Source organism: Cynocephalus volans, chromosome 9 (genome assembly GCF_027409185.1).
Source record: "Cynocephalus volans isolate mCynVol1 chromosome 9, mCynVol1.pri, whole genome shotgun sequence".
Classification (NCBI taxonomy): Eukaryota; Metazoa; Chordata; class Mammalia; order Dermoptera; family Cynocephalidae; genus Cynocephalus; species Cynocephalus volans.
This window is the reverse complement of record NC_084468.1, coordinates 73,868,298-73,881,140: the sequence shown is the minus strand read 5'-3', so window position 1 is coordinate 73,881,140 and position 12,843 is coordinate 73,868,298. Positions and strand designations below refer to the sequence as shown.

At 35.1% G+C, this 12,843-nt stretch overlaps 1 protein-coding gene across 3 annotated transcripts in view; it reads right to left on the bottom strand.

The window, feature by feature from the left end:
- The window catches only part of ARHGAP24 (Rho GTPase activating protein 24), a 710,372-nt gene that overhangs the window by 151,273 nt on the left and 546,256 nt on the right, over nucleotides 1-12,843 (bottom strand). The window lies entirely within an intron of this gene.

Genomic DNA, 12,843 nt, shown 5'->3' with positions numbered 1-12,843 from the left:
AGATCAAAACATGTTTATAAGTGTTTTCCTGTAGTGACTCTCTACGTTTTTATTTCTCATATTTTGATGTTCTTAGAAGTGGTGACAATTTTTCAGGTTGCAGGTACCTTACAAAACATTTTTCTTTGTTGTATATTTTTTCTTATAGGTAAATAATTATTTACTGAATTTTATTTTTTTTTCCAGTTTATTTTAAAATTTTAACAATTTACTTGTACATATTTGTGGGGTACAGTGTGTTGTTTCTATGCATGCATATACTGCACAATGATTCACTTAGGGTAGATGGCATAGTTTTGTACCCCTTAGTCCACCACTTCTCCTCCCCTCCCTTGCATGTTTACTGAATTTTAGATTGACTGCATGAACAAGAAGTTATTCTCACTCTTTAGCTACTTTTGTTTCCCTTCTTCTCCAGCCACCACCATTTATTTAACCCCTTAGGCATGAGTTCTGAAATCTATGAAACAGGGATTTGCTGCTAGCCCTGCTTTGTCTACTTCCTGGGCTGGTGGTGTGAGGGTGAAACGAACAATGTGTAGGACAAAGTGCTTTGTATATTGTAAAGCGCTGGAAAAAACATACTTACTGCATTTTTCCTCCCTCCAGTTGCCCTAGTTAGTGCTGAGACTAGTGAATTATTTTCTGTGTTCTCGAGGAGAATTCCTTGGGCTTCACAGGAAAGTGCTTGTTCCAAGTGGGCTATAAATAGAGTTGAAGATTTTATTGAACTGCTGTCCTCTTTGTGACAGATCTTGATGGCTGCCACCACATGGCCAGAGTCACTTAATTGTTAGCAACGTGAGCTCTGTCTAGTCTTTGAGGCAGAACCAGTCTGGTTGAAACTCTGGCAGAAAATGTTCACGTGCTGGTTGCTGGTTTCACAGTTTGCCTGGTGGCCTGCTGTACTCCTGTACTTGGGGCGGTAGGGTGGGGGTTGGAGAAGGAGATTAATGAAGGGGAAAGGTTGGGGATGGAATGCCAAGTTCACTGCTGAGTTAATTCAGTAACAAATGCATCTGCACATTCATGCTAATGTTCCTACAATTACTTATGCATTTTTTAGAGGTTAGGTTGTCAGGGAGGGGGGAACTGTGAGGAACTAACAATGTGACCACCTGTCTTATGAGACACACGGAGCTGGGAATGTTAGGACTATTATCTCAGTTAATTCTCATAATAATCCTATGAGATAGTTGTTATTTTCCCCATTTCATAGAAGAGAATAATTAGCTTGCACACTGTTAATGGGTGAGTGGTGAAGACAGAGTTATAATCAAGGTTTGTATGGCCTAGAGCCCCAATTCTGAATAAATTAGTTAACTTATAACTTTATTAGAAAGAGAAAGAAAATAAAGATTGGTTTTTACCTTGTGGGAATAGGGAAGGTAAGAAAACTACTTGAGGGTATTTACTAGGCAAGCAAACTTTTGTAAAGAATCCAGAGATTTTCAGAAAAATACATTTTGACTTTTTTTGACAATGAACTTGTTGCAGGATGCAGGGAAGAAAAACAATTTTTGTTAATTCACATCAATACTTGTTTTTTTTAATTGGGTCTTCCTGCCTGTCCTCAAATTGAATAAGCAAGTTCAGAGGTCTGTTTTCAACATTTGCCAAATGGGTTATTGCTATTATTTTTTAATTTGCTTAAATTATCAGATTCTTAGGAATGCTGACAAGGAAGCAAGGCAATCGTTTCATCTGAAACGTAGCAGAAGATGTTTTTTCAACTGTAGTTCGGAGTATAGAATAGGAGTCAAAATTTTCATTCCCTTGGGTCTGAGGATGTTAATAAAATACCAGGTTCTTTGTACCAATTTTATTGGAAAGCTAGAGGTAGAGTCTGAACTGAAGCCCGGTATAGTATATGTTTCTATTCTACTCTTTAAGACTCAGTCCCAGCTGTAAGAGTTAAAACCATGAAACTGAACACTTCCTGAGCAGTCACAATTTACTGTATTTTTAAACATAATTTTGATTTTTACTGGTTGGCCATTTTTTCTCTAGGTGCAAAACATGTATCTCAAAACACCTTCTCTACCCTAAGATATGAAGAACCACTGTCTTGGTTTTACTCAAAGCTTTTCTAAATATATGTAAGTCATTTTAGAAAAGAAAAACCTAGGAAAAGAAAGAAAAAAACCCTGAAGATTTCCCTTTGTGAACACAAGGGAAGGAATTCTTGGACATCTAAGGTGATTTTAAAATGTACAGTCAGGATCATTGGGCATATTTGAGATCTTTGTAAAGACACAGCCTTGTGGTATAATTGGTCCCCTCCCAGCATAAGACTTTATGGTTGGGCGGCTCACGGGAAGGGCTATGCAGCACCTGGGAGCCGGACTGGGTGATGACAGCGTCCTCTGCTGCTCCACCAGAGTGCTGCGTTCAGGACTCCCTTAGGAAGCCTGGGACACATGGGAACGTGGCCGCTCCTGTTTTCCACCAAGTGAATCCTTAAGGGGAAAACTTCCAAAAACACCAGTGTTGACACCCTTACTTCTTAAATGACTTAACATACATCCACATGTCATGGTACAATCGTGACTGAAATTAGAGGACTATGCTAGGGTTTTTTAAAGAAATTTTATGATACATTGCTGAGTAAAGCATATTAAAAAATAATGGGTGTGATGTGATCTGAATTTTGTAATAAATATTTAATAGAATAAAAAATTTGAAAAATATGCATTACAATGTTAATAGTTTTTATCTCTAGGTAGTGAGATTATAACAATTTTATTTTCTTCTTGATCTTTGTGTTTTCTAAATGTTCTGCAATGACCATTACTACAATGTGGTAAAAAGAAGGAAAGGAAGAAAAAATGGTAAGTCAGTTCATGATGTGGGTGTCATTTTTGAAAATGTATTTTTGACAAAGCTAACTGTCATGCTTCTAATCTCTGAAACTGGAAAAATTCAGCCTTCAGACATGTTATTACCATTATTCTTGCTATCTGCATTAAAAATATTCATGGGTACACATAACAAAATTCCAGATACTGCAGTATTATAATATAAGGAAAATACAGAGCAGTTTGGGCTTCACTGATTTTTAGAATATAAAAAAGAGATATAGAAAAAATGACAGATGTGTGTGTGTGCGTGTGTGAATGTGAAACCCAAATATAGAAAGAATGAATATGGTACAAATATAAATAGCATAATATATATTCATGAATACATAATTATAGTCTTGGGGTAACTGCTTATTTCAAAAAGGGGAATGGTGAACTAATAGTACCTTTATGACCAAGAAAGTCTACTGTCTTTTTAAAAATGATGTTGCTTTAGCACATATTTCAGAGAGCACTCCCTGTAATGCAACATAAATTTGTTTGGGTGTGAGGGGGGAGCATAGGAGAGAGATTACATTACTGTGTTTCCTGAGCCTTAGTGGCACTTTTGTTTGTGTTCCATATATCTTCCTGACATAGCCAGGAGCCAGCTGGTAGAGAACTCAGGATTACAAAAAAATAAACAAACATCAACCTATTAATTAAATGTCAGACTCAGGTCCTTAATGTATATATTTCCCGGGAACAGAAGTCTTGAGCCGAAAGTCTTGAGCCAAGTCAGAATATGTGAACTCCGCTGAAAAATTATTTGCCTGCTACTGGTTTGTTTGTTTGTTTGTTTGTTTGTTGAAATAACATCTGAGGGACTGGATAAGTAGCAAGACCAAACCCACACAAATTGGGCATTTGGCTTTTCAATAGTTAAGTTATAGCCATGTGTTTCTTTTTTGAACTGAAATAAAATTTTCTAACATACTTCTATGGAGAAAAAGCTCCATTAGCTGAGCAAGGCAATAAGAGGGGTCTTCAAAAAGTTCATGGAAAGATTCGTATTCTTTTAATTCCATTTCCATGAACTTTTTGAAGTACCCTTGTATTTCAAAGGGATGAGATTTGCTCTTTAAACAGAAAACCAACACAAATGAAATTGGGAGCTCACTATGCCCTTCAGATTTTATTGAGCTAGAGGTTCAAAAACATAAAAAGGTCATATTTTCAAAACAACAGACTCCAATAACCTCTCTTAAGAAAAACAGTAAATACTATTACTTATGTTATATCTTCGGTTGGGCCTGTAACTAAACAAATGTGTGTTTGCTTAATTCCTACTCTTTAATTGAGATTATATTATAATTCCAGTTATTTTTGGAAGTCGAATAAAGTTTGAATATACTTAAATTTTATTTTTATGGAGTGAGCTAACATTCCACTAAATTTCATCTTGATTGATAAAAAATAACTGTAAAACTCATAATTTGTGAACTCATATAAAAATAATACTAAAAGATTTGTTTTATGGATTATATTCTATCGTGAAAAAAGACAACAATATTTTTTAGTTTAATCTATTCAGAGGAATAATCACACCATGTCTCTTGTTCAAACTGTCAGAATTTACTATGAGGACAAATATTAAAGAAAATTGTATCTACAGCCTCATCACCTGTACAGTATGTATATCATCTATATATTTAACAGATCTGCAACATAACCAGTGCCATTTTAGACAAGCCCAAGTACAAAATGGCGTTGCCCACCTCCTCCCCTCCCCTGCCCTGTTCTCTTTTATAAGAAGCCTCGTGGCTTCGGGGAAAATGAAACTTTTGACATTTCCGCATGCGCAGAACTCTCCATTCCCATGACCTAACTCAATCCCCACCCCGGAATTACATCACCTAGCTCTTGGGCCAACATACCAATATAAGCTCCCACTGCCCTATGTGAGGTGCTGTCCCCCATTTTCAGGGCAGTCCCAGGCTGCTTTTTCTTCCTTTAATAAAGCTTGAACGGTACCTGGCACCTCAGCTCACTTTCCCTCAATATTTATATACATATATGTATGTATAAATGTATATGTAAGTATTTCAGTCTTTTTCCATGTGTAGTTTTATGTGGTTATGTCATAGTTCACACACACATTTTTGATTTACTATTTCCCTCAGAATATTTTATAAGCATTTTTTTCTCGTATCCATAATATTCAAATGAGATATGGTAAAATATTTTGTAGAATATAAGACAGAAAAATAAAATGATCATTATACTTGTAATTTTCAATGCCTACATAATATTTTTTTGAACTAATATGAAACAGTTTGTCTATATACTTCCCTATTTGGGGGCACAACTTTAATTGTTTCCAGTTTTTGCAGTAAAATTATACTATTATACTACTAAGAACATTTTTGTTCTTCTGTAAACTTCTTTTGCAAAATCTTTTAGAACAAGATTTCTAGAAAAAAGGATTATTGAGTCAAAAAGTCTATTCTTATTGAAAACATTGTTTTTAGGTGGAAAAAACTGGCCTACATTAGTTTTAAAACATCTCCTTATGGGATGAAGGGTGAGGGTATACTTATATTTTCAATTATTTGTAATAAATTCTGTTGGATGTTTTAATCCATATACCAACTTTCAGTGTGCTGTTGGTCCACATTTATGCAAATTTTGTAACCATGCTTATTTTTATTTCTAGAACAGGGACTAACATGTATCTCAATAAAACATTTAGATGCAATTTGATACTGATATTCTCATAAATGCCAGTTTCATTTATACAGGATAAGTTCTAAATGACATTCTAATTATTTACCAAAACATATGTGCCGTTTATCCAAAAAACCCATTGTAGTCTATTTGATAAACATCTTGCAATATAAAAAAAATCATTAAAAGTTAATAATAGAAGAGAACGGTCATTGCTTCCATGTTGCAATTCACAAATCACTTATTTGCTGTAAAGAGGCATGTTTATCATTATTCACGTTTTACATTTTATAGTTTTAGTAGTTTTTAAAAAATTCTTATTTGGATACTTGTTGCTCACTATATCCACATAATTTTCACATTATATAAACTAGAAAACAGTACATTATAGCAGTGAAAACAAGTTTGTAGTAATATGTAACCTTGTTTTCATAAGTTGAACTTCAACTATGTTGACAGAACACTTTTAAGGAACTATATTCAAACATAAGGCAGGATTTTAATTCTATAAGTCTATAATAAAACATATTGCATAAAAATAAGAATGTCAGTCTATTTTTTAAGGACACAAAATCTGCATATGCAGAACTTTCTTAACACTAGTATAAATTTGCACTAATATATATTTTTCTTATTCATTTTTCTGTTCTCTGCCATTGCAAATTTTGACATGAAGAATTGGAGAAATAAGGAAAACCTAAGTACCACCAAGAATCAGCAGCAAATGGTGGAAAAAGCCCTGGAATGGGAGTCAACTGGACTCTAGGACTCACCAACTGAGCAACCTTGGACAAATCACTTCTCTCTCTGTTTAGATTTCCTTACCTGTTAAATGATATTCCAATCAAATATTGGATGTGAAATAACATGTAAACCGAGGATCTGCAGAATTGCTGTTATATGATTATCTACCCTAAATTTTATGAATTTGGCATTACATTGATTTTTAAATGAATGCCATGGCTTTAACTGCTAGTCAAGTATGCCCATCAGCTCATACCAACATCTATTCGTAAAGCAAAGGATAGAGGAATGATGCATAAAAATTGAATTCATAAGCATTTATATACAGCGTTTACTGCTGCATAACCTTTAAAACTGGCTAAATCGTGGTTCTTACAATATATCTTCTGATAACTACCTTCCTCCACATGCCCCATGACATTTCCCATTAAAAAAAAAAAAAATCCATATAATGGTAAACAATCTGTTCTGAAGAGGCCTGTGTGACATCTTGTGAGAGCAGGGAAGACTAGGAATGAACAATTGGGCACAGGCAGTAGTGGAGGTAATAAACATCTCTACCCACAACAGGGAATCAATAAATGTTGTTAACTGGCTGCAGAGAAGAAAACAAAAAGAAGAGCAATTTTACTGGGGAGGAAGGGCCACGGTAGGGAAGAAAGCTAAACGTGGAGCCCTGTTTTTTTCTAATGAAAATATATATTACCCCAAACTAGTTTTCAGCCTCTTACCAAACTTCTAATTGTTGTGATCAACAATATTCTAAGCAGATGAATGCATGTAAAGGGATCAGCCGACAGCTAAATGAGGCTCTTTTGATGATAAAACCACTCACCGCCTGCTTTGGTCTCGAACATTTCTTTCCTGATTTACGTGGCCCCAAATTAGGCTAAAATGGACAAGAGAATGAAAAGAACCTATATGACATCAGAAGTTTATTACCTGCCTTCTTCATCACTTTTTTTGGAGAAAAATAAACTAATTATGGAGCAATGTCTTAGTGGGTAAAATTATTTTCAGTCCACAGATAAGGAAATAGAGGCTTAAAGAAATTTAGTATTACTGTATCACAGTATCAATATCATCCAGTAGGTGGCCAATATTCTATCATTTTCTTAGGTCAAGTCTAAAGAAGGATAGAAACTTGGGTTTTAAAAGCTAAGATGGTGGAAATACCACATACAAATTATGCTAACTTTAAGAGTTTTATCAAAACAAAGCAATAGCAAACTGGAACAGATTCTAACCCAGATCCTAGGACCTGGGATCTAGAGCCAAAATTTTTGTTTAATACCTCAGTAAAAGTCCTTACATTGAAAGGATTGCCTTTACATACTGTTTATATGTGGTTTTTGCAATACAATCAGATGTGAAATTCTTAATCCTGATAAAATAAATTATGTGAGAAAACCACTACTTTTCATCTATCATTTATCAATTAAACAATTTAATAAGTTTTCACATATCTTACAATGTCCTCTCCTAACCTGAATCCTGCACTAATTTCTCATTTAAAGATATGATGGACACAGAAAACTGGATGTCCACAGGCAGAAAATAAAATTAGACCCTTATTTCACAGTGTATACAAAAATCAACTCAAAATAGGTTAAAAACTTACATGTGAGACCTGAAACTGTAAAACTATTAGATAGGAACATAGGAAAAGAGCTTTCCAACACTGATCTGCACAATGGTTTTTTTGGAATATGAGCCCCAAAGCACAGGCAACAGAAGCAAAATAGACAAATGGGATCATATCAAACTAAAGAGTTTCTGCACAGCAAAAAACAAACAAACAAACAAAAATAAAACAAACAAACAAAAAATCAGTAGAGTAAAGAGACAAGCTATAAAATGAGAGAAAATATTTATAACTCGTACATTTGATAAGGGTTAATATCAAAAATATGTAAGGAACTCAGACAACTCAGTAAGAAGATAAATAATCCAATTGAAAAAACAGGCAAATGACCTGAATAAACATTTCTCAAAAGAAGACATACAAATCAGATATATGAAAAGGTACTCAATATCACTAATTATCAGGGCAGTGGAAATCAAAACCATAATTAGTTATCACTTCACACCTATTAGAATGGCTGTTATCAAAAAGACAAAAGACAACCCGTGTTGGCAAGGATGTGGAGAAAAGAGGGCCCTTGTATACTGTTGGATAGAATGTAAATTGCTGCAGTCATAGAAAACAGTATAGAGGTTCCTCAGAAAATTAAAAATAGAACTATCATATGATCCAGCAACCCCACCATATCCAAAGCAAATATCTCAGAGATATCTGCACTCCCATGTTTGTTGAAGAATTATTCATAACAGCCAAGGTATGGAATCAACCTGTGTTCATTGACAAATGAAATGATAAAGAAAATGTGGTATGTTGCATGTACATATGTATGTATACACACACAGATATATATATATATATATTACACACACAATGTATCTACACAACAGAATATTATTCAGCCTTAAGAAAGAAAAATAATTTGTCATTTGTGACAACATGGATGAAACTGGAGGACCTCATGCTACATGAAATAAGGCAGGCACAGAAAGGCAAGTACTGCATGATCTCTCATATATGGAATCTAAAAAGTCAAATTCACAGAAGCAGAGAGTAGAATGGTGGTTGCCAGAGGCTGGGGAGTGTGGGAAATGAGATGTTTCTAAAAGGGTACAAAATTTCAGTTGGGCAGAATAAATAAATTCTGGTGATATAATGCACAGCGTGATGACTATACTTAATGATACTGTATTGTATACTTGAAATTTGCTAAGAAAGTAGATCTTAAAAATAAATAAATACTCTTACCACACAAAATATATATAACTATCTGAGTTGATTGATAGGTTAATCAGCTTGGATTGTGGTAATTACTTCACAATGTCTCCATATGACAAAACAGCAGATTAGGCACCATAAACATATACAATTCTTATTTGTCAATTATGCCTCAGTAAAGGTGGAGGGAAAAAATAAAAAATAAATTAAATTATTCTTTCACAATTAACAAAAAAAGGGATATGATGGACCCCTATCAAGCAAAACTTGCAATTATTTAGGTATCTTTGACTTTGAAGAATTATGCCATAACTATAGATACGGAAAAAACTGCAGGAATTTTACAACTGAGGACACTGACATCCTAAGACAAAAGATGCCTCTCCTAAAGTCATGTAGATATTGAGCATCTGAGTCAGGCCTAGAAAACACAATGAGATTCTCCATTTGGTCGGCATTTTACTTTATTTTGTCTCATGATTCCTATCTGGGCAGCTGGGCAGTTAGTTTTTTTTTCTTTTTCTTTTCCCATTGCTATAGCTCCACTGATCCAGTTAAAGGAAGGCAGTTTATGGAGAAATCCAAATGAACTGCTTCCCTATTGCTCCTGTGAACTCTTCCTATGTGAATGCTGGGAGCATTGGAGAATACCGAGGTAGTTCTGTCCTGGTCTTTCATACTGGAATGAGACAGTTCCTTCATCCTGGAATGAGGTGTTAAAAAGAAAATAAACCCAGAAGAAGGTTCTCAAGAAGTGGAGAAAGAAACTATTTTCTGGCTCTCAGACTTGGATCTAAGCTTTCAGGAACGTGGAAGTCCTGCAAGAGTCTCCTAAGTTATAAGTCCTAAGACGGCACCAACCACATTGAGACAGAGAAAGGGCCATAATGTAACTGAGGCGGGTCACCTTAGAGAGCAGGTGGTAACTCATGACCAGATGATTTAGTTGCTTGCTGCTGTGTCCTTTGTTTTCCCTGGGTCTTTGTTAAGAATCCAGCCATGTAACAGGTGTTCTATTGGCTATAAACAGGAAGGCTGTATTTTATTGGCAAATCATGAAAGCAAGAGGCCCTGTGACATCATCGTGGCAATGACAGCAAACAGCTAATGTAACATATCTCCCAAAGGGAAGTAAACATGCCTCAAGGAAGTCAGGGAAGAATTAGATCTATGAGTCCCCAACTGAGACTCTCCATTCACTGACAACCTGGAGAATCGGGCCTTTATTATTAAGGATAGCAGTGGTTTCCTTAGCAAGAGAAGATATTTTTTGATGAGGAAAAAATCCAGTTTAGGGTTCCAAATGTTGTGTTAGATTTACCTAGATTCTGAAAGGAGTGCTTCTTTTTTTGGAAATTAATGGATGGTATAAAAATGTTTTAATTCAAGATATTTCTTTCATACTTACTAAAATCCCCATAAACCTATGTTTGAAATGTACCTTATAAACAATAAGACAATTAGCTATTATTATACAGTAATCATGTTATGAATAAGATATAAAAATGATTTTTTGGAAAGGTGACAAATTCTCACCTACTTGGAGCTCTGATACTTATTATTGGAAAACACATTTATTACAAAAGTAGAACATGCTAATTATGTCACCTGCTTTTATTTCTCTATACATATATATTCTGCACAAAAGAATGATGTGAGTACATTTGAAAAAGATGCTAAAATTAATTTTGCATGTAATATAGGCATTGATTTTTCTCTACATCTTCCTAATTATTGTGAACTTATCCACATAATAATACATTTAAAGATTTTCTCCAATCTGTAATTAGTTGCTCTTAATTGGAGTTGCATTTTTATCAAAATTTTCTACTTGTGTTCCATTATCAGAGGGATAAAATGATTAACAGTTAAGTAATGGAGTCAGAAAAACAAAATTTTAGAGTAGAACCTACCTAGAAATTTTGTCATGAAGATCAAGTGTCATGAATATAAGAGGCACTGAAGGTGGTGGGGAGCCCCCCTTGCACACCAAGTCTCCCCTGAGCTGGGCAGCTCACTGCCCTTGACTAGACTCTGTCTCCCTCTATATTCACTAGCAGCTGGATCCCAAGTGCCAGGGTGGACTCACCCCCAGGGTATGGAATAGCAGGGAAACATATGCTAAAGAGGAGGGAGGCTTTAACATTTACATGATTTTAAAATTTTATTAAAAATATTTTATAGCATTTACAATTCAACATCTTGAACCAAAGCCTTCTTGACCCACACTAGTTATATTGCTAGAGATCATTTCAAATGCTGCCATTTTCAGTAGCCAATAAACTTCTCAAGGAACATATAGAAATCATATGATCTCAGCATTAGAAAAGAAGGCAGTAGCCATGAAGTTCAAATTTCTATCTAATTATTAGGTTAAAAATACTGACTGAATGTTTTTTCCCCCTTCACATTGGGAGAGACCCTTAACATTGGAAGAGAAACCTTCCAAACCTTCCATGAAAACGGAAATCTTTGTATAGGTACTAGACTCGAATGTCATGAACCTTCAAGTTCACTCATGAAAAGTCAATGCTGAGGGTATTTTGATTAATGGACACATTGCCCTCATTCTATCTTCTCTGTGTTAATAATTTTAATAACATTTACAATGCCTCAAATTTTGACTGAACATTTGTTATAATAATTTATAGCTCTATAAATGAAAAAGAAATGACACTGTAGAAACATATTTTTTGTTTGACTGGGGTGAGAGAATGAAGTGTTGATATTTAGCTAGCTTGTGGTAAAACAATTTCATATTTTCGTTAAAACTATTCATTCCATTTGGAAAGTAGAGTACCAGTAGAATGGACGAAGCAATAGAAGTTCAAGGACAAAAGATTTTCTCTCTAATGCTGCTGGAAAATTAAATGATGCAAAGGAAGCCCAGAGAACCAAGAAACTGAGGCATAAAACAGCTAAATGACTTGCCCAGGGTCACTCAACATGTTAAGTGGAGGAATCAAGTAGTAATACAAATCGTCTGGCGCCAGAGTCCACGCTTCTGACGACTGCACTGCGCTGTATTATGAAGCATATTGATGCGTCTGCCTGTACTTTGCTGTAATTATGATCATGAACAAAATGAATAGCATCCTATTAGAGTCATGGCTTTGCAGGGCTCTACCGTAACTCAGGATATTATTCCTGTTATTTCACGTGTGAAGAAATGGAATCATATAAACGTTAAGGGCTTTTTCAAAGTCACACAGCACTTTTGAGCTGAAAATTAAAAATAAAGAAGACACTGTTTAACAAAGTTGGTAATTTATCCATACGAAAAGCAAGGCTGAAATTTTAAAAAAGAAACCTTCAGTAACATCTTCATCTATTGAGCATTGGATATGTGCTGAGGGCTTTAAATATATTTTTATTATCCTTTCAACAGCCCTGAAAGGTATATGCTCATTTCATGCCATTTTATGATTTTATAACATAATGTTACAAATAAGGAAATTGAGAGTCTCAAAATTTTAAGTGGCTTGCCCCAAATTATATGCCAAGCAGGTGATGAATCAAGATTTGACTCTAAAGACCACATATTTTCAAATACACCTTTGGGAAACCTTAGTTTATATTTCCATGCTAGGGGTAGAATATAGGGAAAGGACAGAAGGAGAAACTCCTAAATTAGGTGCACACATTCCCTGCTTTGTGCGGTCCACCCTTGACATCTGCCACCGCCCCCCACCACTACCCATCACGCCTCTGATCTGGAAAGCCCCATCCTGTCCAGCCACAAGGCTTCCTTTATGTTCTAAGTTTGCCTCACCAGAAGGTTCTGTGAGCCTG